Raw genomic sequence first — 22,651 nt, 5'->3', positions numbered from 1 at the left:
AGGAAGAAATTGAGTATTATCTGACAGAATTGCAGGGGTGTCAATTCTTTTGGCCACAACTGTATATAGCATTCAGGATTAACTGCTTGCTGACATTGAATGGAGTGGAGAAACACAGGAGTTGATTCAGAGCAGAGATTGAAAGAGCTGGTTACCTGTATGAAGAGAATAGAGATGCGTTTCACACTCATCCATGTTATAACTGCCAGTACTTTGATACATGCACTTCGATTACATGTGCATAAATGCTCCCTGCATAAATGCCTTCCCCAAGCTATGTCTGAATATATAGGAGGCTAAGGCTTAGATTTTTTTTTTTGCTCTCTCTCTTCTCGTTAATCAATCAAACTAAATTGAGACAGCAGGACCCAATAAAATGTTGTGGTCAGATAAACAGATGTCCATCACTACATGGATCATAAAGCACTTTGAAAAGTTTCTTGACCTCACAACAAGGGGACAAGCAGAGTAAGTTGAAATAACTTTATACCAGATATAAGCTTGCATAGTTGAAAACACATACAGTTAGGTCCATATATATTTGGACAGACACAACAATTTTCTAATTTTGGTTCTAGACATTACCACAATGAATTTTAAACAAAACAATTCAGATGCAGTTGAAATTCAGACTTTCAGCTTTCATTTGAGGGATCCACATTAAAATTGGATGAAGGGTTTAGGAGTTTCAGCTTCTTAACATGCGCCACCCTGTTTTTAAAAGGGACGAAAAGTAATTGGACAGATTAAATAATTGTAAATAAAATGTTCATTTCTAGTACTTGGTTGAAAACCCTTTGTTGGCAATGACTGCCTGAAGTCTTGAACTCATGGACATTACCAGACGCTGTGTTTCCTCCTTTTTGATGCTCTGCCAGGCCTTCACTGCAGTGGTTTTCAGTTTCTGGGCCTTTCTGTCTGAAGTTTAGTCTTTAACAAGTGAAATGCATGCTCAATTGGGTTGAGATCAGGTGACTGACTTGGTCATTCAAGAATATTCCACTTCTTTGCTTTAATAAACTCCTGGGTTTCTTTGGCTTTATGTTTTGGGTCATTGTCCATCTGTAGTATGAAACAATGACCAATCAGTTTGGCTGCATTTGGCTGGATCTGAGCACACAGTTTGGCTCTGAATACCTCAGAATTCATTCGGATGCTTCTGTCCTGTGTCACATCATCAATAATCACTAGTGACCCAGTGCCACTGGCAACCATGCATGCCCAAGCCATCACACTGCCTCCGCCATGTTTTACAGATGATGTGGTATGATTTGGATCATGAGCTGTACCATGCCTTCGCCATACTTTTCTCTTTCCATCATTCTGGTAGAGGTTGATCTTGGTTTCATCTGTCCAAAGAATGCTCTTCCAGAACTGTGCTGGCTTTTTTAGATTTTTTTTAGCAAAGTCCAATCTAGCCTTTTTATTCTTGATGCTTATGAGTGGCTTGCACCGTGCAGTGAAGCCTCTGTATTTACTTTCATGCAGTCTTCTCTTTATGGTAGATTTGGATATTGATACGCCTACCTCCGGGAGAGTGTTGTTCACTTGGTTGGCTGTTGTGAAGGGGTTTCTCTTCACCATGGAGATTATTCTGCGATCATCCACCACTGTTGTCTTCTGTGGGAGCCCAGGTCTTTTTGCATTGATGAGTTCACCAGTGCTTGCTTTCTTTCTCAGGATGTACCAAACTGTAGATTTTGCCACTCCTAATGTAGCAATTTCTCGGATGGGTTTTTTCTGTTTTTGCAGCTTAAGGAAGGCTTTTTTCACCTGCATGGAGAGCTCCTTTGACCGCATGTTTCCTTCACAACAAAACCTTCCAAGTGCAAGCACCACACCTCAAATCAACTCCAGGCCTTTTATCTGCTTAATTGATAATAACATAACGAAGGGATTGCCCACACCTGTCCATGAAATAGCATTGGAGTCAATTGTCCAATTACTTTTGGTCCCTTTAAAAACAGGGTGGCACATGTTAAGGAGCTGAAACGCCTAAACCCTTCATCCAATTTTAATGTGGATACCCTCAAATGAAAGCTGAAAGTCTGAACTTCAACTGCATCTGAATTGTTTTGTTTAAAATTCATTGTGGTAATGTCTAGAACCAAAATTAGAAAAATGTGGTCGCTGTCCAAATATATATGGACCAAACTGTATATAGCATCCAGGATTAACTGCTTGCTGACATTGAATGGAGTGGAGAAACACAGGAGTTGATTCAGAGCAGAGACTGAAAGAGCTGGTTACCTGTATGAAGAGAATAGAGATGCGTGTCCCATTCATCCATGTTGTAACTGCCAGTACTTTGATACATGTACTTCGATTACATGTGCATAAAACCATTCAACTTAACTAACTTTGTGGTGCTGAAAACGAATATTCTTACATTTTCTGATTGGCTCTAATTGAGTAGGATAGTCATGCAGGAGAATATCACTACAATAAGAGACTTGTCTCTCCTGCATTTAGCACTTCTTGACCCACATAAGATTTTGTTACCAGTGCATTTCATATTGGGCCTAATGAGGAACTCTGTAATAATAATAATAATAATCTTTATTTATATAGCGTCAACAAATTTTGCAGCGCTTTACAGTTTAACAGTTTCAAAACACAAGTCATAAGTAACAACGTTGACAATACAATAATTAATTAAAGCAAAATAGACAACCCTGCTCGTGAGAGCTTACAATCTACAATGCGGTGGGGAAGATACAAAGTACAGGTGTGTATTTACAATGGTGTATTTACAATGATGGTCCAGCCATCTTGAGGGAGTGAGGAATGGATGGAAATAGTGAATGGGCTACTCATGCACACTTACACATAGAATGATTTTGATTAGTGAGTGTGATAGGCCGCACGGAACAAATGTGTTTTGAGGGAGCGCCTAAAATATGCAAATTGTGGATCGTCCTAATTTCTTGGGGTAGAGCATTCCACAGGATTGGCACAGTGCGGGAGAAGTCTTGGAGTCAGGAGTGGGAGGTACGGTTTAGTGCAAAGGTTAACCGAAAGTCGTTTGCAGAGCGCAGACATCGGTTAGTACTATAGACAGAAATGAGGGATGAGATGTAGAGGGTGCTGCACTGTGGATAGCTTTGTAGGTGAGAACAAGTACTTTGAATTGGAACCTATAGTGAATGGGCAGCCAATGTAAGGACTGGCGAAGATCGTCTGCATCCGAGTACCGATTAGCCAGATAGATGACCCTGGCTGCTGCATTAAGTATGGACTGGAGAGTGGATAGTCGAGTAACGGGGTGACCAATTAATAGAGCGTTACAGTAATCATGTTGTTTCCATGGTGAGAAAAGGGCAGATTCTAGAGATGTTCTTTAGGTGTAAGCGGCAAGAGCAGGTAAGAGATTGTATATGGGATGTGAAGGAGAAATTGGTGTCAAACAACACCCAGACAGCACGCCTGCTGACGGGGTATTATTATGGTGCCACCCACAGAGGGAAATGTCAGATTTAGGGAGGTTAGTAGACGGCGGGAGCAGAAGAAGTTCAGTTTTGGAGAGGTTGAATTTCAGATACAGAGCGGACATGATGTTGGAGACTGTGGTCAGACAGTGACTGGCATTCTGTAGTACAGCGGGGGTAAGGTCGGGGAATGACGTATATTGTTGTGTGTCATCAGCATAAAGATGGTACTGAAAGCCAAATCTGCTGATGGTCTGTCCAATTGGGGCTGTGTAGAGAGAGAAGAGAAGGGGGCCAAGGACTGAGCCCTGAGGTACCCTGACAGCGAGAGGAAGAGGAGATGATGTGGAGCCAGAGAACAAAACACTGAAGGAGCAGTCAGAAAGATAGCAAGAGAAGCAGGAGAGAGCAGTGTCCTTAATGCCTAGTGACTAGAGCCTAGAGAGTAAGAGATGGTGGTCAACAGTGTCGAAAGCTGCAGATAGGTGAAGAAGAATGAGCAGAGAGTGGTCACTGTTACGTTTTGCTGTCAGAAGGTCATTGTTAACTTTGATGAGTGCAGTCTCAGTCGAATGTAGGGATCGGAAGCCGGACTGTGATGGGTCTAGAAGGGAGTGAGTGGAGAGGTAACGGGTAAGGCAGGAGTAAACTAGGCGCTCCAAAAGTTTAGAGATGAAGGGGAGATTGGAGACTGGTCTGTAGTTGTTTATGCAGGATGGGTCGAGAGTGAGTTTCTTTAGTAATGGAGTAATGATGGCGTGTTTGAAGGAGGATGGGAAAATGCCAAAGGAGAGGGAGAGATTAAAGATTGCAGTTAGGTGAGTTGTGACGACTGGAGAGAGAGACTGGAGGATATGTGAGGGAATGGGGTCGGTAGTGCATGTGGTCGAACGAGAGGAAGAGAGGAGTCTGGAGACTTCTGTGTTGGGATCAAATGTGGAAAGTGAGCCAGGGGAGATGCAGGAAGGGATGGGAGTCACAGCACTTGGTGTTGGGAGCATATTCCTGATGGATATTATCTATTTTTTCTGTAAAGTGGGAGGCCAGGTCATCAGCACAAATGTCTGTGATAGGGGCTTGTGCTTTTGGCCTGAGGAGGGAGTGAAAGGTGTCAAAAAGTTTCTTGGGGTTGTTGGCTAGTGAGGAGATCAGGGTGGTGAAGTAGGTCTGTTTTGCAAGGTGAAGGGCAGCGTTATAGGTTCTTAACATAAATTTGAAGTGGATGAAGTCTTCTGGTGTGCGGGTTTTTCTCCATAGGTGTTCAGCACTCCAAGAGCATGGCTGGAGAAATTGAGTTTGCGGTGTGAGCCATGGCTGTTTTACTCTGTGCTTGGAGGTTCTGAGGGTGAGGGGAGCTACTATGTCAAGGGTGCCTTTACTTTCACACATCAGGTTTTCGGCGTCAGGCGCGATCCAGCGTCGTGCCGGAACGCCGGATCCGGCAAATGTTTCGTAAAACCGGATGTGACGGATCCGGTTTTCTGCCGGATCCGTCTTTTTCTTGACAGACAAAACCGGATCCGTCTCATCCGGTACATCCGTTTTTCTATCCGTTTTTCGACGGATTACGCCGGATCCGGTTTTTAAAATTGACCCTTGTGGCCTTCCGAACGGGATTGGCTACTGGAAAACTATATATAGCATGTTCCTACAGCCCTTCTTTGACAGGTTGTAGAGGAGAAAGTGCAGGTTGGAGAGAAGAGCAAGTTACTGGCGAAGATGGATGTTGTCATTGGAAATATTTTGAAGAATTTGGCGGATTTTATAGCGGAGGCGAATCGTTTGAGGGTGATTGTTCTGGAGAAGGAGAGAGCGAGACAGCAGCGCATCAGGCATCGTAGACGACGTTTGTGGATCCACCCCATCACAGCCAAGAGAATGACGCGTGGGGTCTATTCTACACTCTGCATGGACCTTCGACGAAACCCGGATAAATTTTTTGGATATGTTCGGATGAAAATGGAGAATTTTGATTACTTGGTGGAGCGCATTGCACACCTCATAAGAAAAGCGGACACCTATTGCCGCTTCTCTGTTTCACCCGCAGAGCGTCTGATGGTGACTTTAAGGTAAGCCACATTTATTGGATGTGATCGCATCAGAGCACACTTTCACTGCAATCTTGTTGGTGGTAGTTTGTATCTCCAAGTGTTATAGCTCAGTTTTGGTATGTAATGCTGTGATATAAAACTAATTTATTGTTTTTTAATTCCCCACAGATTTCTTGCAACTGGAGAATCCCTTTCGTCACTGCATTTCCAGTACAGACTCGGGATTTCCACCATATCTGGAATTGTGAAGTACACATGCCGTGCGCTGTGGGACTCCTTAGCTGAAGAGTTTTTACCAGAGCCCACAACAGAGAGGTGGATTGAAATTGCTGACAAGTTTCAACAGATATGTCAGTTTCCAAACTGCTTGGGCGCTGTGGACGGGAAACATATCCACATTGTAAAGCCAGCTGGATCGGGATCGGAATATTTCAATTACAAGAAATATTTTTCAATTGTCCTCATGGCCATCGCTGACGCGGAATACAAATTTATTGCGGTTGATATTGGGGCCTATGGCCGCTCCAATGACTCTCAAGTTTTCAAACTGTCTGCCATGGGGCGTAAACTGTATGGAAACACCTTCCAGTTCCCATCACCTAGACCGCTGCCGCAAACATCTGGTCCACCTATGCCATTTGTCTGTGTAGGGGATGAAGCCTTCCAGCTGTCAGAACACCTTTTGAAACCGTACTCTAGCAGAGGATTGACAAGACCAAAACGCATTTTTAATTACCGCCTCACAAGAGCAAGAAGAATGGTTGAATGTACCTTTGGTATTCTGACAGCCAAATGGCGGGTCCTATTGACTGCGATCAACCTCAAGACAGAAACTGTGGACGAGGTGATCAAAGCGTGCGTGGTACTCCACAATTTTGTTATCTGCAAGGAACCCATTTCCATTGAGGACACCTCTGAAGAAACCACCTTGCAAGATTACCATGACATTACCACTAGAAGTTCTGTGATGGTTTCAGTAATGAGGGACAATTTTGCACTATACTTTATGTCACCTCAAGGCAGAGTACACTGGCAGGATGACAGAGTGTGAAAGATTTGTGCCCTAACCAAACTTGTGTACCTTCTGGACCAACAGTATATACCTTTGCCAACCAAAGTTGGCTATCTTGTCATGGTCTTACTATTTTTAGCTTTAGGCCACAGGTGTGTACCTGGTTGTGTTTTATGCAAAGTATTTCACCTTTTAACAAAAGTTGTGTACATTGTTAGGAAATCACCAACAATAAACACAACTTTTTAGGTGAAATACTTTGCTTCAAACACAACCAGGAACACAACTGTGGCAAAAAGCTAAAATTTACCCACAGTTATATACCTGGTTTTGAATACCTTTTTACCTTTGAAATACCCTGTATTTAACCTTTTTTTTAAACATAGTTCGCCGCAGAAAGAAATGACAGACAACCATTGTGAAACGATAATTTAACTTTTATTTAACATTTTTTTTTTTGTAAAATGTTTTTAAAGTGCAAAAAAACTTTTTTAATAAAGGTTTTAAACCCAATGGGCATTTTTATTTAAAAACACACATTACAAATCTGTGTAGTGTGGGGTGGAAATACTGCTGGAGGGGCTGCGGGACACTTCGACACTGGGTGTGTGGAGAGAGGACTGGGATCGTGGTGGGGAAGGAACAGTTAGAGGTGAAGGTGTGGAAAAATCTACAGAATGGGTGGACATGTGGGAGGCAGAAGAGGTGGTGGGCGGTGGAGTGGAGGGTTGGGCAGGGACTGTAGGAGCAGATGATGTTGATGGAAAGTTGTATGGGGAAGGAGTTTGGTACGGGGAAGGAGTTTGGTACGGGGAAGGAGTTTGGTACGGGGCAGGTTGCTGGAAGTGGGGAGATGTCTGGTACTGGGGAGGTTGCTGGTATGTAATAGGAGGGGGAGGATGGAAAGTGGCTGGAGGGGGTGCAGATGTAATAGGGGGAGGATGGAAAGTGGCTGGAGGGGGTGCAGGTGGAGGAACTACAGTGGTGGGAGGTGGAGGTTGGGAGGTAACCTGCTGTAGAGCACCGTGGCACGAATGCATTACATGCATCTGCTGGGTTGGAGATAGTGTTGCCATGCGCTCCACAACAGACCTGAAAAAGGTGTGGTTTGGCGAAGATCTTGCTTCTGAATGCATGGTTTGCAGAAGTGTCTTCACCTCCAGAATGCTGGAGTTGATCTGCTGAAAGCCTGCGGAGATTTGCTCTGACAAGACTTTTAGACAGTTCTGGAAAGATGCATTCAGATGCAAGAACTCTTGCGCATAACTCTTTTCCTGACCCCTCTGCCGCTGTCGCCCAGTACCCGCAGGTGTACTAGAGGTGGCAGGGGCAGAAGGGTGGGGTAAAGGGAAAGCGATCTCCTCACCATCAGCTTCATGTAATGTAGGCAGCCACGATGCTCCTGTGCTGGTGGATGGGACAGATGGGTCGAATGTGTGGGAAGGCTGGGAAGGTGCAGATGTACCGGGGCGGTCGAAGTGTCCCTCGGTGCCGGTCTCCTCAGGGATCGCCTCAGAAGGGTCCAATCGTGCAGGCTCCCGAGTGCTGCTCACCGTGCTGTGGAATAAAGAGAAAAAAAAACAATTAAAACAGTGACATGGTATGGCCCTGGCTGAAAAAAAAAGTTACATCTAAACATTTTTTTGTCACATGTGGTGTGTAATATTTACCTTCTGGTGAGCATTGTCTCCCGGAGGAACGACAGGGCTTGTGCGTACTTGTACTTGCTCCTGCGTCCTCCAGATCCACTCGGGGCCCGCATCTCTTTATTGAACTCCTTCTTGAAACGATCCCTCACAGACCACCACCGATTCACAATTCTGTTCCCTGAAACGAGAAAGGAGTGGTTAGTATACAACATCAGTGTTTCCCAAACTCCAGTCCTCATGGTCCCCAGGGGTCATGTTTTCAGGATTTCCATAGTAAATAGAAATCCTGAACACATGATCCGTGGGGACCACGAGGACTGGAGTTCGGGAAACACTGGTTTACATCAAGCAACCGGTACTGTATATACTTACGCTCTTTAATCTGGGCCCGAACATCGAGGTCCTCCCAGCGGCCCACAAGGAGTGAACAGATTTCCTCCCAGAGTCGTCGGGTAACGATAAGGTCAGCGTGGCGGTGGTCAGCCATATTCCAGAGCGGCTCCCTTTCTCTGACGAGATCGATGAGGTGGTCCACATCGAGTCCTCCATCCTCACCGTCAGAGTCGGGAGCACGCTGTGAAGGCTGTTAAAGAAAAAGACAAAAATAACATAATTAGCCTCCACAAAAGAAATGAAATAAAAAGTGCAAAAAAACAAAGCAAAAATATTTATACTTACACGCTGGTGACCGCCGCGTTGCTGTCGCCGACGACCCTGGGAGGCACTGCGAGGACCTCTTGGCCGAGCACCAGATTGGGAAGACTAGAGAAGAAAACAAAAAATGTTATGTCTTTGGATGTAGGTATTTGTTTGCTGTGTGTGGTCTGCAGAACATTGTTTTCTATGTGTTGTGTGTAGTGTGATGTTGTGTTTCTGCGTTTGATGCAAAAAACTTACCAATTGTGAGCCCACTCCAGGTGTCTGTCCACCCCTTCCTTCTTCTTCTGGGAGCTCCTCTTCATCTTGTGATTCCTGTTTTGAAATAAAAGGCAATGAATAGACATATATTTCAGAGATGATGGATTTTGGAAATAAAAACTTACCGTCAAACGCTGACAATGCGAGGGAGGGCTCCCAGAAGAAGATGTGCTGTCCTGTTGATGGCCAGACTCCATGGCTGTGGGTATTGCTGCTGCTGTTGCTGCTGCCAGTGATGCCATTTCTGCTGCTGCTGCTGCTGCATCTCTTTGGCGGCTGTTGAATAAAGAGAAACAAAGGGCCAATGAATATCTTGATATTCCATGGCCCTAGTTTGGAGGAATGGGGGATTTGATAATTACCGTCTCTCATCTGCTTCTGGACTCCCCTCCTCAGCATGTTCCATTTGCTGCTCCATTTGGGGTGGTGGTGGTGGTGCTGATGGTGCTGCAGATGTCTGCTGCCTTCTCCTGGTTCTTGGCTTGGGTGGCATGTTGGGTGTGGCTGTGGGTCCCACTGTCTTGCTTTTATATATGTCTTGTGGGCAGAGCTACTGAGCATGCTCAGACCAAAAAAAACGGATCCGGCCACCGGATCCGGCTTTCGCCGGATCAGGCGCATTGCGGCGCTCATAGGCTTTCATTGTGTGAAAAAGCCGGACGCGCCGGATCCGGCGTGTCCGGCTTTTTCGCCGGAGACAAAAAACGTTACAGTAGCCGTTTTTTCCAGACGCCGGATCGCGACACATTGCCGGATCCGGCGAAAACCGGATGAAACGCATGGCCATCCGGCGCGATCCGGCGCAAATGCAAGTCAATGGGGGGAAACCGGATCCGGCATTGCATTTCGCCGGATCCGGTTTCTGTCAAAAGCGCCGGATCGCGCCTGACGGCGAAAACCTGATGTGTGAAAGAGGCCTTAGAGTGTTGTAGTGATGAACAGCTAGATCAGGACAGGTAAAAGAGGAGATTGGGGACAGTGATGTGTAGGCAGTCTGAAAGTGTCTGAGGGTTAATGGCTTGTAGATTTCTGATTGTGTGGTAGGTAGGAGTGAGCTTGGGTGGGTGAGGATTTGTGAGCGTGAAGGAGAGTATGTTGTGGTCAGAGAGTGGAAGTGGTGAGTTATTTAGGTGGGAGATTGAACAGAGCCAGACAAAGACCAGATCCAAGGGTGTTACCATCCTTGTGTGTCTCAGAAGTTGAAAGCTGCGAGAGGCCTAGAGAGGTGGTTAGTGATAGAAGCTGGGATGCAGATGTGGAAGTAGGGCTGTTAATGGGGATGTTGAAGTCTTCCAGGATAAGAGTTGGTAGTTCTGAGGACATGAAGTGCAGCAGCCAGGCTGAAAAGTGGTCAAGGAAGTGGGTGGGTAAGCCTGGGGGCCGATATATGACCGCTACTCTGAGTGAGAGGGGACGGAAAAGCCTAATGGTGTGGACCTCAAAAGAAGGGAATGAGAGTGATGGAACTGGGGGATGACTTGGAAAGTGCATTGTTGGGACAGGAGTATGCCGACTCCACCACCATGTCTGTTTGTGGGTCTTGGGGAATGAGAGAATTGTAAGCCACCATAGGAAATGCCGGCAAGAGAGACAGTGTCAGAATCCTGAATCCAGGTTTCAGTGAGGGCCAACAGATCAAGAGAGTTGTTGTGCAGGAAAGGAAGCTTGTTACAAACAGACCATGGATTCCAGAGGGCACAATTAAAAGATGGAGATGAGGGAGTGCAAGTAATATTAATAAGATTATGGTTTCGATATGAGGTAGGGTAGGGGTTGAGGTTGGGGGATGGTGGACCAGGGTTAGAGAGATGTCATCTGAAATCAGTCGGAGTAGGCAGATAAAGAGCATTTAGTTGTTGGAATTGTAAGTAGTTTTTTCTGCGATGTGTTTGGGCAAGATGGGCTGAGGTTTCTCAGGAAGGTGAGGAGTGCATGGGAGCTATACATGGGAGAGGGAAGTATAGAGTGGCTGATGTGTATGAGTCTTGATGGAGGGGGTATGGGGTGGTGAATGTGGATGGCAAGGGAGCACAGGAGGATAGAAATAAAGCACATGGTTAAAAGGGAATGCAAAGTGTGGGTTACCTGACTCCTGCCCTGATTAACTGCCATGGATAACTGTTGTTTGCTTGATGCTTAGCTTCTGTGATGCTTTGCTTATGGGATGCCTGCATGCACCCCACACTGCGAGCTTCCCCTTAGGAACTACTACATATATAGGCCACACTACAGGGTCAGGAGAGAGGGATTGTGGGAGCTGGTTTGGAATCATTTGGCAGCTGGGGCCAGCACACCAGGGGGTGGTTAGATGATCAAAGGCACAAGACCAGGTTGCATCTATATGCTATAGCACCTTCTATAGATCTAGAGAGGCCCCAGTCACGGATATAAGCAGTAAGTATTAAATACAGTGCACAAATGAATTATACCAAAGCTTTAGCAGGCACATTAAAATATCTATAAATGCAGTGGATAAAAATTCAAAAGCTTTCAAGTATCTCATTGATACATTTCCAAGGTTGAATGAAGCAAAGATAAAGGGCAGCACAGGTGGCTAAGTGGTTGCATTGCAGTTTTGCAGCCCTGGAGTCCTGGGTTCAAATCACACCAAGGACAACATCTGCAAGAAATTTGTATGTTATCCCTGTGTTTTTGTGGGTTTCATCCAGGTTCACCAGTTTCCTTCCACATGCCAAAAATATAGTGATCGGGAATCTAGATTGTGAGCCCCATTAGGGACAGTGCCAGTGATGTCTGTAAAACACTTTGGAATTAATGCCGCTATATAAGTGAATAAAATAAATGAAGGATCTTTATTGGATCTCAGATTCATAAGCTTCCTCAAGATGAGCAGTTTCTCAGTTTGTTGACGGGCAAGGAAAAGGCTGCATGGGAAGCATTCACATTAATTTTTTAGGACACTCAAAAGTAGATAACTGTGACGAGCTGGTGGAAAATCACCTCAAAACATATAAGGATCTTAGATGTAACATGTCCTTAAAGATTAATTTCTTACACTGGCATCTAGATTTATTTCCGACAAACTGCAGAGCAGTGAGCAGCGAGCACAGTGTCAGATTTCACCAAGATATTGTGGCTATGGAGAAAAGATATCATGGAAAATGGAATCCATCAATGCTTGCAGACTACTGTTTGACAATTGTAAGAGATTAGGCTGGTTTCACATTAGCGCTTTTTAAGCGCACGCACGGCCGGGGTAGCTCCGCCCCCGAGCCGGCTCTCTGCCCGGCGTGCCCGCCCCTTGCTTGTAGCGCCGCCTCCTAGCGCACAGCGGCGCCTGCGATCGGCGCACCCTATCTTTAGCATGGGGTGCGCAGATCGTGCGCAGGCCGTGCGCTAGTTGCGCTTTGACCTGCGCTGCGCACTTTTGACGGTGCGCTGTGCGCGCCAAAATCCGAAAAGTTTGATTTTGGCGCGCACGTCGCACCGTCAAAAGTGCGCAGCGCAGGTCAAAGCGCAACTAGCGCACGTCCTGCGCACGATCTGCGCACCCTATGCTAAAGATAGGGTGCGCCGATCGCAGGCGCCGCTGTGCGCTAGGAGGCGGCGCTACAAGCAAGGGGCGGGCACGCCGGGCAGAGAGCCGGCTCGGGGGCGGAGCTACCCCCGGCCGTGCGTGCGCTTAAAAAGCGCTAATGTGAAACCAGCCTCATCCAATGCAGGAATACAAGAGAAAAGCAAAAATGAGTGGTCATTGATGAGTACGAAATCTTGTAGTGCAATTTCAGTAACTAGATATAATTTGCAGTAGAGTTTAGATATGTTTTAGTTATTTGAATCATTGCTAAGTTTCTTCTAAATAAATATCGAAAATTGGCATAATAAAATATTCTGCATCTTTACTTTTGCAAAAATATTTCAAAGTAACAAAACATAAATTATATGTAATAATAAAAGAAAAACTCTATCAAAGCAACAAGAGCGAAATAAAAATGTACATTGTCAGATTTGAATTCAGGAGCTCGTAATAATTACAAAATGGCCCATTTCATAACTGAACCTGACATCTTTTGAAAATATGTACTGTAGAACAGTGTCACCAATGGACATGATGGACATTATTCAGTGAAGGGAATGACCTGGCAATCTGTTTCTCAGAAAATGTTTAATATAGAATGTTGTGGTAGATGTGGACTCCTCTGAAGTGCTGGTTTCAATAATTTGTGGTTTTGTGGGTTTTTTTGTCCCCCCCACTTCCTTTTCGTTTATTCTTTCTCTTTCAGTCCTCATCCTTTCTTCTTTACATTCCTCTAGCACACACATAATTATTTGGTTCATATAAGAGATAATATTAACACCTCATCAAGTTGGTTCTGCTTATATTGATCACGCAGAGGAGTAAAGAGGCACCAACTTTTTGATCTGCAAATATTGGTTTGGATGGCTGTCCATATTCAAATTATAGGATATGTCTGGGTGGTGCTCAGCTAAAAGTATAGCATAAATTCAAAATGTAGTAATAGAAATGCAGCACTCACCCATATCCTTGTGAATTAAAATTCCTGTATTCCACACACACAGACATAATTGTTCATGGCAAGTAGGGGAGAGAAGAAACAGACTGTGGCCGTTTCGCGTTTTGACTGACGCTTCTATGGGTTAATTCTGTCAGCTGACGTGTATTCACTTTTAAGGTGGGGAAGACCTTCATATTTTTTTTCTTTCAAATATTTTTAATGAATTTTTCAAATTTTTAACAGGAGAAGTAGGGGGAAAGAAAGGTAAATACATTAAAATTTATAGAGCTCCATTCTTTAGTATTAGAATGAAAAAAACATATTAGTCTGCTACATACATTTTAACAAGTCAGTATATTACTGTGATGCTCAGGGCGGACTACGTCAGAGAGTGGACCCTCTGGGTCGCGAATCTGGAGCCCCTGGGTCGAGCGCGCCAGGTGATGACCGACCCCTATACAGGGATCTTTAGGGGCAAGACCACAGAGGACAGAACCGCGACAGCCGGTACCAAGAGGGACGGCTCGTAGGACAAGCAAGGCAAGAGGTAGGACCGGAAAAACGGACAGAGACCAGGTTCCCTACCCAAAGACCAACTAAGAGGAGAGGAACCAGGCAGTTATATACGTAGAGGCTGCAGGAGAAGGCACCGAAGGCGAGAGAGAGCAGATGACAGCCCCAGGGAGAAATATATATATATACAGAAGGATAATGACAGGGAAACCAAGAGGGGAATGACCAGGAGGAAGTATGGCAGGTGACAGGCCGGAGGAGCCCGGGAGACAAGGAGAAGTGGGGACAGACCAGGAAAGCGGCAAGAGCCCAAGAACTGGGAGCCAACAGGTAGCGCAGCAGGGTAGAATACAGGCCAAAGCAGTGCGTGAATTCCACACAATCACCAGGTGTCTTCCTCATAGGGAAGACGCCTGAAATACCTTAGTACACGGAAGTGCGCCCCAGACCCTGCCCCTAGCGACGCCCACCGTTGGATGAAGAGGACGGGCGGGCGCGCGCCCGCGACCTAAGACCGGCATGAGTAGTTGCAGCAGGAAGGAAGACAGAGCGGGCGTGCGGACGGACGGAGGCGCGCAGGTGAGGGGAGGCTGCTCTGGGTGCCGCCGCAGATGGGACGTTGGCGGCCACGGCCGCCGATGTCACAATTACAGTATTAAATTAAACTGAATATTCCTGCCGATCCAGAACTAGATTCCAACTCAGTCTTGCAAGAACATAGAACGGGTTTTACACTAATGCAGATTTTGTATTCCAAGTGTTTCATATGATATTTGGATAAAGAATTGTTATTGAAAGCTAGTCTTTCAATTGAACTATGAGTGCGTAATTTTTCTAATATATCTGTGAAGTCGGAAACATCAGATTTTTTCCACCATTGTGCTAATGAAATTTTGACCACTCAGAAGATGTGTATCAGAATATATTTAATCGAACGGATGGTGCCTTCAAGGTCTAGAGACAGGAGCGCCATCTGAGGAGTGATTATAATTGTCAGTTAAATATGTGATTTAACCTCCCTCCAAAGAGTTTTTAGCATAGGGCAGCTCCAGAATATATGATGTTGATTCCCCATTTGCCCACAACCTCTCCAGCATCTGGAGGAGATTTCAGAATTAATATGTGATAATCTCGTTGGTGTGTAATACCACCTATTGAGAACCTTATAAAGAGATTCTTTTAACCCCTTCCTTACATGAGACGTACTATCCCGTCCATGGGACCCGGGCCCCTATGCCCATGGACGGGAGAGTACGTCTACCGCGATCAGCGGCGCCCACGTGGTGAGCGCCGCTGATCGCGGTCGGGTGTCAGCTGATTATCACAGCTGACACCCGGCACAATGTGTCAGGGGCGGTCACGGACCGCCCCGGACACGTTAACCCCTTGCACACCGCGGTCAAACACGATCGCGGTGTACCGGGGGTTAAAGGGAAGCATCGGCAGGGAGGGGGCTCCCTCCGTGCTTCCCTGAGCCCCCCACGGCAGCGCAATGTGCAGCGCTGCTGCGGGGGACTCCTTTCCTCCAGGCCCCCGAATCCAAGATGGCGACGGGGGCCTTCGGGGGCCTGCAGGAAGCTGGCTTCCTCAGTGCCTGCAAAGCGCAGGCAAGAGGAAGTCTTCTTCAATGCCTGTGACAGATTGCTGATCTGTCACAGTGATCTGTGATGTGACAGATCAGCGATCTGTCACAGGACAGTGATGTCCCACCTGGGACTATGTAATAAAGTAAAAAAAAAATTAAAAAAAAGTGTAAAAATAATTTTAAAAAAATCGCCAAATAAATTAGTAAAAAAAAAAAAATATATTCCCCAATAAATTCATTTTTTGAAAATAAAAAAACCCCAAAACAATAAAAGTACACATATTAGGTATCGCCGCGTCCGTAACGACCCGCCCTATAAAACTGTCCCATTAGTTAACCCCTTTAGCGAACCTCTTAAAAAATAAAAATAAAAAACGAAGCAAAAAATAATAATTTATTATCATACCGCCAAACAAAAAGTGTAATAACGCGCGATCAAAAAGACGCATATAAATATCCATGGTACCGCTGAAAACGTCATCTTGTCCCGCAAAAAACGAGCTGCCACACAGCATCATCAGCGAAAAAATAAAAAAGTTATAGCTTGCAGAATAAAGCGATGCAAAAATAATTATTTTTTATATAAAATAGTTTTCATTGCATGAAACCGACAAAACATAAAAAAACGACCTAAATGAGGTATCGCTGTAACCGTACTGACCCGAAGAATAAAACCGCTTTATCAATTTTACCACACGCGGAACGGTGTAAACGCACCCTCCCAAAAGAAATTCATGAAACGTTGGTTTTTGTTCATTCTGCGTCCCAAAAATCGGAATAAAAAGCGATCAAAAAATGTCACGTGCCCGAAAATGGTACCGATAAATACGTCAACTTGGCCTGCAAAAAATAAGACCTCACATGACTCGGTGGGTCAAAATACGGAAAAATTATAGCTCTCAATATGTGGTGATGCAAAAACTATTTTTACAATAAAAAGCGTCTTTCAGCGTGCGACAGCCGCCAAACATAAAAACCGCCATAAATAGTAAATCAAACCCCCCGTTATCACCCCTTTAGTTAGGAAAAAATAATAAAATTAAAAAAATGTATTTATTTCCATTTTTCCATTAGGGTTAGGGTTAGGGCTAGGGTTAGGGTTAGGGTTAGGGCTAGGGTTAGGGCTAGGGTTAGGGTTAGGGCTGATATTAGGGTTAGGGGTGTGTTGGGGTTCGGGTTGGAGTTAGAATTGGGGGTTTTCACTGTTTGGGCACATCAGGGGCTCTCCAAATGCAACATTGCGTCTGATCTCAATTCCAGCCAATTCTGAGTTGAAAAAGTCATATGGTGCTCCTTCCCTTCCAAGCTCTGCCATGCGCCCAAACAGTGTTTTACCCCCACATGTAGGGTATCAGCCTACTCAGGACAAATTGCAAAACAATTTTTAGGGTCCAATTTCTCCTGTTACCCTTGGGAAAATAAAAAATTGGGGGCAAAAATATCATTTTTGTGGAAAAAAATGATTTTTTTATTTTCACGTCCGAGCGTTATAAACTTCTGTGAAGCACTTGGGGGTTCAAAGTGCTCACCACACATCTAGATAAGTTCCGTGGGGGGGTCTAGTGTCCAAAATGGGGTCACTTGTGGGGAGTTTCAATAGTTTAGGTACATCAGGGGCTCTCCAAACGCACATGACACCCGCAGACCATTCCATCAAAGTCTGCATTCCAAAATGGCACTGCTTCACTTCCGAGCCCCGACGTGTGTCCATACAGTAGTTTTCTCCCACATATGGGGTGTCAGCATACTCATGACAAATTGGACAACAACTTTTGGGGTCCAATTTCTCCTGTTACCCTTAGGAAAATGAAAAAATTGGGGACTAATTGATCATGTTTGTGGAAAAAATACGATTTTTTTATTTTCATGCCCGGGCATTATAAACTTCTGTGAAGCCCTTGGGGTGTTAAGGGGAGAATATATGGCACATGAATATGTATGGCACATGAATATATACAAGAATCAAAATTGTACCATTATATAGACGCTTTGCTGAATAATAGGACCATGTTGCTTTAAGATACTTCTGATTTTCTGCTGAGTTATTTCTGTGCATGACCCACCTAGGCTTCATGTAAAACCGCAATACTGGGTGGACTAGGGTGGATCGGGCTAAAGAACAATACTTATGTACACGGTGATTATGTAGCATATGGGAACAGTAAACAGTAACTCAGAAACGTACATAGTGATATGTAGTGACATGGGAACGGTAAATAGTAACTTAGAAATGTACCCATGATGTAACACGATGAGATAACATAATTTCTGTTATAAAAGCTGCGCACTCTGAATTAAAGACAGAGAAGAATCATATTGACATGATACACCTTGTCTTGTGTATTCTTTTCTCCGTGCACGTAAAATCTCTACCAAAGATCCAATTTGGCCACAGACAATTAAGACGGGCCACACCCTAGTGCGGCAGAATCAACAGTTGGCGCTCAAACAGTGGGGCTCAGGACGATACCAGACGATCACAGCCGCAACAAAATCTCCCCCAGGACGGACGTCTTTCCAGCAGGACGAGGCTGCAGCTCGAGACCTGGTGAGAAAATATATCATCTTACCTACCCTTCTGTATTCACGTCCGGCTGGGAGGAGATAGTTGGCTGTCTTCTCTGAACCCTTAAACTGACCACGTTTGAAAGTCCTGAGCCTACGGACCCGGTCAGGTATATAATTCCTTAATTGTCTGTGTGTATTATCCGGTCTAACCAATTCGGAGGGTGTATCTAGAATTCATCTAGTATCTGATAAAAACTATTTCATACTGCACTAGGGCTACTAGAAACAAAACAGAGCAGAGTACAAAGGGGGTGTTCACACTGGGTTATCACCCTGGTTCCGACCTTAGACGGTCGAAGAAGTTATATATAGGTATATATATCAGATATATACATATAGGTGCTCACGTCCGGCCATACGCCCACGGTATAAACTGGGCCCGGTGACGTGAATGACACGGTATATATATTTTTAAGGAAAGAGGTGATTACTAATTTTTCCCCCTCTGCTGAAATATCAACCACCTATTTATAGGTGATTACCACTATTTACTACACCTAAAGTGACAAAAAGCCTAGCCCTAGTTGCCTTGGTAACAAAGAACAGTGAAAGGGATAAGGAATACATTCATAATAGTTTTTATGTTTTGAAGTATTGATGCATTGTTGAGACACGCCTGTCCGCAGCTCTCATATTGAATATACTGCCATACTGGTTAGACTGCTATTTCAGCTGCATTTCCTGAATCCAAAGTGTTTAACAATCACGCTACATTATCTGTATTCAGTCCGGAGGATATAAAATATAGAGTGTAATAAGTTGTTTTATAGTATACACACAGTAACCCTTCAAGCATATTTATAATTACGGTAATCTAAAAGTTTAATTGTCTGCCTTATCTGCTTTGCCTCTCTGCTTTGCTGTTTTGGCTGTTTGCATACGTGATTGTTACTTCAGCCAGCCTGAAAAGGAAAAAAATATAGATAGGGAGACGTACTGAGCAAATTCACTGTCACTCTGGTTCCGGTCCTGCTCTCGGCTTGACCGATGATCGCAGAAGTCTGAACTGTGTCTCTCCCAGTGGGCAAGTGGGAGTAGGGGCTTGATTACTCTGAGTGATTTTCCAACCTCTAAGTGGTTGGTGACTTCTTGCGGGTTTCCCACCGGACATCATCTGGCTAAGATGATGGTGTTTTAGCTGCAGCATAGGTTCATAAGTTATACGGGTGGAAGGGTAATTATACTAATTACAATTACCGTGTTGATGTGACAGTGATTGCTCTCTCCCTGAAAAGTATGGTTTGCCCAGGTGTAGATTTTTCACCTCTACAAATCAGGCTGGCATATGGATAGGTAAATTGTGAATTGTTTTGGTGTCAAGGATTCACAGTATTTGATGTCAGTACCAGTTTTAAATTCATTGTCTTTTGTCTTTTGTAGTGTGTATGATTTGCCGGCAGGAGGCGTACTAGCATGTGGTTAAAATTTTTTGAATACATTCTATGTGTGTATACATATATATAAGTTGTGAAATTAGAGAATTGGATAAACTAGTTTTGTTCTGTATACTATAATTATAAGGTTAGTTGTTAAAAAAATTTTTTCAGGTAGAAAGAGAATTACTTGAATGGTAATTGCTTGATACAGATATCTCTGTGAGATCCGAGGTCTATTGTTACTTTTTAGTTATTGTTTTACTAATGTCACTACATTTCTCTGTGAGATGTTTTCTTTGCAATGTTTTAGAGCGAAAGTTTTGAGGGAACAGAAATTTTAACAATTTCTAAGGTATTTTTATACTACGCAGTTTCTGGATACACAAGATTTGTGAAATTCTCTGGTGTTAGTTGTTGGTTAATTCCCTATATTACTGTGTTCAAGATAGCTAGACATCACTATGTTCATTGAAGACCCCTTTACTCAGACATAAGGAGTACATACAGCTTTTACAGTCACATATCCAACTGTTCATAACCCCGTGAGAATTTGTTTCAAGACGCCCACATACATATGTTTTTCAGATATACTCAGAATTCAGATGATAGAATGGGTGGGAGCAGTCAGTCAATATCTATAAGACAGATATGACCCATAGTGGAGTGAGAAAGAAAATGTACGTTAAGAAACCCTCTGATCACGAGGGGAGGAGCATTAGATAAGAAGGGATAGAAGAATGTGTTAATGAGTGGAGAGCAGCGTCCCAGCCTCAGGTATTATGAGGTGTTACAGGACACTGAAGCATTTTATAAAGATGGCAGAGGAAGTTAGGAAAAAAGGGCATGAGGAGAGGAATATAACAAGATTGCTGAATTTTGTGCAAAACAAATATTTACACAGGAAGATGTCAGTTGCAATACCTGCATTACATTCATTTATACTTCTATATACATTCCCGATGACTGGACGTGTGCCAGCTGTCAAACGCAGAATGCAGAATATCGTGAGACTTGTTCTGACTGTCAGATGACCAACCCAAAGAGCCGTACCTTCTTTCCAACTATTTATATAGACGGCACGTCTTATGCTACATCCTGTCCAGCATCCATTATAGTTTTATTAATTAATGTAGTTTATGAAAAGAATAATGAAGAAAAAGATGAATATGACATGGAGGTATATAAGTAAATAGAACCGGAGGAGACAGGAAATAAATAGCTCAGACTGATAATCTACAGTATTTATCGTTATATGGTGAGGGGACATAATTATCATCATCATCATCTTTTAAGCCTCAAAGCTCATACTTTTGTACACAATCTACTACATGCAAGGACTCCTGGAAATACCAGGAGACAGATACCCTAGTAAGCAGCTTGCCAGACCCCCCATTCTCCAGGATGTCATGCAGGGAAAAGGAGAACCTGTGGATAGTTTCTTCCACCGATGTAACAAAAAGTTTCTGGATCTCAGATTTGAAATGCAAATTAGTTCCAAGTTGGAAGAAGCTTGACACCCACCAACATCGAGCTCCAGATTTTAATAGGGTATTGGCATACTGATTCCACAACCCATGAAAGTACATGCTCTTACAGCCCGCCCCCCACAAAAATACAGTAGAGAAACAACATCTCTCACCCAGACAGAGGTTGAGGATACTCCTCTCAAATTCCTGGTGGGTCCTCATGCAATCAGAAGAGTAATCAGGGATATTGATCTACTTGCTGAAGAAGTATGTAGTCTTTTCTTTTTTACAGGACACATCTGTAGATCATGTGGGCGTTGAACTAATGGCACTGATCCCAGACTCAATATTGGCAGGCTGAAAATCCAGTTTGTAAAGGTGGGGCCGAAGCCAGTAGCCCTGCTGCCAAGGAAATTGCAATATTCATCCTATTTCACCCTCCATTTCATAATTTGCAATTATTTCTATGAAGATATGGATAATACATGACTTATGTGCTGTCAATGAAGTTATAGTACTGAACACATCTATGGTATCAAACCCACACACTATGTTTTGTTTTTATCAATTCTATTTATTTTTCTATGGTTCACGGTGATTGACCTGGCCAATGCTTTCTTCAGTTTATTTCTACATGCTGCAAGCCAGTACCTGTTTGTTTTCACACGAGGGCCAGCAATATATTTGGACTATGATGCCTCAAGGGGCACAGTATAGCCTCTCTATGTTCACCCGAGCCATGACCACGGTCCTGGAGCCCTGGAAGAGGATACATCCCACAGCCACTTCGTTTTACAATATATATGGATGACCTCTTCCCCTGACTGAAGGCAGCCAAGCCAATACTGCTCTTCTACACATGCAACCTTTTTATAATTATTTCAAGACTTTCCAAGAAGGTAATCAGTGTGTTTTATATACTAAATTGCAATCACATTTTCACAGCTCTAGGACTGCCAGGCTATACCGAACTGTTTTGTCTGTTTGTCATGAAGAAGCCTGACCATGTAAATGGAGTCCTAACACAGCTTCACGGAGGAAGACAATGCCCTCCTGGCTTCTACTCTCCAAGACTTGACCAAGTGACTCATGAAGTCCAAACCTGCATGAGAACCGTGTTTGCAACCCACCTGTGCTGGACAAAGCTTCTGATATTTTTATGGGTCACCAGTTGAAGATCCTGGCCCAAAGCCCTACTCTGCTCCCGGACAACGTCACCATCTCCAGATGTGCTGTCCATAATCCAGCTACTCTTCTACCTCTGCCAAAGGGGGGAGGAAGATGGAGGATGAAAACCACATCTCTGACACATTAGTGGAAGAGGTAGTCGACTCTGAAATGGCTGAACGCGATTGTCTTGCTGTCATGAGGCAAGAGAACACCTGGAAGATCCTGACCTGATGCTCTTTGTGGATAGACCAAGGTATGCAGACCAAGAAGGCCGTTTGCACACTGGTATAGCAGTAGCCACAGAAGATACAGTGATGTCCCACCTGGGACTATGTAATAAAGTAAAAAAAAATTAAAAAAAAGTGTAAAAATAATTTAAAAAAAATCGCCAAATAAATTAGTAAAAAAAAAAAAAATATTCCCCAATAAATTCATTT

General features: G+C 44.0%; 1 long non-coding RNA gene across 1 annotated transcript in view; it reads right to left on the bottom strand.

Moving 5' to 3' along the window:
* Positions 1-21,405, bottom strand: part of LOC141098478 (uncharacterized) — a 45,719-nt gene extending 24,314 nt beyond the window's left edge. The window contains exon 1 of the long non-coding RNA XR_012234251.1: positions 21,218-21,405. This is a non-coding gene — a long non-coding RNA (uncharacterized lncRNA). The remainder of the gene's footprint in view (positions 1-21,217) is intronic.
* Positions 21,406-22,651: the final 1,246 nt, after the last annotated feature.

This window comes from Dendrobates tinctorius, unplaced genomic scaffold (assembly GCF_039654945.1).
Source record: "Dendrobates tinctorius isolate UK_male_01 unplaced genomic scaffold, ASM3965494v1 ptg000092l, whole genome shotgun sequence".
NCBI lineage: Eukaryota > Metazoa > Chordata > Amphibia > Anura > Dendrobatidae > Dendrobates > Dendrobates tinctorius.
The sequence above is the reverse complement of the archived record's forward strand: the minus strand, read 5'-3'. Positions and strand labels throughout refer to the sequence as shown.